We start from the raw sequence: 3,329 nt of genomic DNA on the forward strand, positions 1-3,329 counted from the left end.
CCTCCTAATTCCCCTCCTTGAGTTAGAGAATAGCCATTTCGATTCTTTTGGTTTGATTTCCTTTACAAACTCCTTCTATTGCCTACGTCCGGGGGACTGATTCCATTCTTTAAGGAATTGTTTCCTGCCCCAGCAATTAATACTCTCTTTCGCTGTCCTTATAGAGTGGGGTAATACCGGTTGTGGCCCGACAAACGCAGTATTTGAGCCTTTTTTGGCCAAGCTATCCGCCTCTTCATTGCCATCGTGTCTCTTATGAGCTGGTATCCATATGAGGGTTACCCTATTCTCATACCTGGTAGTAATCCTATTAATAAGTTCAACAGTTTCCTCCACCAGCCTAGATGTTGACAGCTCTTTTTGTAATGATTTCAGACTGGCCTGACTGTCGGAAAAAATTCTAATGTCTTTTCCCTTGATCTTGTTATCCATAAGTGTTCTGCAGCAAACATTAATGGCCGATATTTCCTCCTGAAAAACGGAGGTGTTATTACCAATAGGGGAGGAGATGCTGATCCCTAATTCCAGCACCGCTTCCCTTGCCTTTAATGAGTGAGCCATCGGTAAAACAGTCTAGGCTACGATGGGCATCATCCGCACTATAGTTACATTCACCAGGAGTAACTACCTGAAAGTACTTTTTCCCTGAAGGGGTTTTAACTTTTTTATCGCTGACGCTTAATAGTTGGTTGTTGACCTTACTCAATAATTGTAGAATTTTCGAACTGCCTTCACTAATTAATCTATAGCAGCTAGTTAGTGCTCTAACCTTAACCTCTATGTGTAGAGGTGTAGTATTGGTTATAATCTCAAGTGCTAGGGTGGGTGAAGGGGAAAATGCTCCCGTCATCATCAAACAGCCTAGTCTTTAGCCTTTATTTTCTAGCCCTTTCCACCATACTAGGGCTGCGAATAGAAATCTAGGTAGTATAATTGCGGTATATCCATTTGGCCACCTAAGGTTTGATATCCCATGTTCTACCAACAATTCTCCTACATTGCACCATTGATACTGTGTCTTTCCTGTATATGTTTTTAATGTGGCCTTTCCAATCAAGTTTCCTATCAAGCGTTACCCCGAGGGATTTGATTGAATCCCTTAATTTTAATTCGATACCCTAAAATTTAGGGTTTTTAAAATTACCTAGTGTTCTTCTCCATTATCAGCTCCAGTTTAGCTGGATTAATTGAAAGACCTTTATCACAACACCACTCAGAAAGCAACCCCATTGCCTCCTTCATCAGCGGTGATCCTTATGGTACCATCATCTGAAAATAATTGGCTGTAGAAACCTGAATTATTCAGAAGCTCTATTAAGCTATTTACTGTGATTAACCATAGAAGAGGGGATAAGCATCCTCCCTGTGGACAGCTTCCTGTGATATTGATTCTACCTAAGCACATATTTACCATCCGTCCCTCCAAGTAGGTTTTCACCCATCTTTCACTCACCTTATAAAAATAAATTACATTCACACTGCCACAAAGTACTTTTTTAGTTTTTGGGCCGGCAAACTACATTGGCCACCATCATTCCTCTATTTCATAACTTTGCTTTTTCTCGAATTTTAAATCAACTAATTTCTTTTCCTGTTTCTTTTCTTCGTCCAAAGCTTATCTGTACCTCAGGATATCGTTAATTTTAGATAAAATAACAAACACGTAAACTCAGAAACAAGAAAAAACATAGTCTTATTAGCAGTCACACTACCCCAGAGTACTAGATAATTTCATCACAGGGGTCATTAGAGAAGAATCCGCTCAATGTAGGCTAATAAATTAAATTACCATAACCCATATTACAGGATATTACTCTAAGTAATAGGGAAAGAAACCCTCCATTCATGCTAATAAATTACATTCACTGATTTCGTGGTCCGCTTGACCAATTAATATATTACAATTAATTAAGGTTTTTAGTTGAGATAAAAAAGTCAATGGCACGAGCGGGATTTGAACCCACGGCTCTTCGGCTAGATTCGCCATTACTCGACCACTTGAGCTATCGTGGACCACTCGGACACTAACCTCCCACCTCAACCCCACCTTTTGAATTTTCCCTCCTTTTTTGCGGTTGAGATAAACTTAATTATCATTGCCATTATTTTAAGTGCAACTAAGTTTATCAGCCCTCCATCCAAGCTTGATTCCATTCGTTCGCTTAAAAATAATCAAATCGTTGTTAAAGATTAAATATTAAATGGCAATCTAGAGGCAAATAGGGTAAGTTTATTTATCAAAGAAGTGTTCTTTATTAAGGTAAAATTGGGCTAATGTTTGCCCCATTAACAAGCAAAATTATGCACGCTTTATTCATTAGTACTACATTAATTGTAATTGCTAAAATTGAAGGTACACAGTAATTTAATTACAATGTTCATTCATATTTAATGCAAGATAGAAGTCGGTCTCAATTGTAGGACGTTTATTCTGTCAAGAATAAAAAAAGGTTGACTCGTTTAAACCAAATAATAATACCCAATGTGTTAATATTTTCTTCAAATTAAATTTTTTGATCAAATTGGGACCGCAGGATGTGGTGCGAGGTTAAGAATCCCCGACCGATGTTTGTCCATAGAAACCCGGCTTTCCCGCCGATATCACCCTTCTCGCCGGTAATATTTAAAGAAAAATTATGTCCCTTTTTTAAATAATTCAACCCTCATCCTCAAAGTTTGCTACCAAGCCGAATTTCTAAAAATAATTAACCGTAAATCTCAGCTATATCTACTATAACGTGGATTATTTTTGACTAAAGCTCTAAGCTTGCAGTCCTCGGATTTCCTTAGCGTATTCGAGAGAATAATCTCCTTGGTTAATTTACGAAGGCACATCCGCTCCTCGACAGTAACTTTTTTTCCTTTAAATTTATTCTCTTTCTAGAAAGAAAATACTAGAGCAAGGATAGACCTTATTTATTTAAAGTAAAAGTTATTATCATAATTCATACAATCTGACATTATTATTTGATTTATATATTTCTAATTTAATAATAATGCAATATGGGAAGAATCATGGCAATTTTCTTTAGAAAACAGGCCTAAAAGATTCCTAATCCTGGCCGCCCTACCGAGAGAGAAGAGAGGGAGTTTGTAAATGTAGCTTATTAGATTACAATTAATTAAGGTTTTTAGTTGAAATAAAAAAGTCAATGGCACGAGTGGGATTCGAACATACGATCTGCGGCTAGATACGCCGCTACTCCACCACTTGAGCTATCGTGACTTCGATCCACTCGGACACTAACTTCCCATCTCAACCGGACCTTTTGAATTTTCCCTCCTTTTTGCCATTTTTCAAATATCGTGTAATCTATTTGATTCTCGGT

Source organism: Cimex lectularius, unplaced genomic scaffold, assembly GCF_000648675.2.
Source record: "Cimex lectularius strain Harlan isolate CLEC.00 unplaced genomic scaffold, Clec_2.1 scaffold233, whole genome shotgun sequence".
Taxonomy (NCBI): domain Eukaryota; kingdom Metazoa; phylum Arthropoda; class Insecta; order Hemiptera; family Cimicidae; genus Cimex; species Cimex lectularius.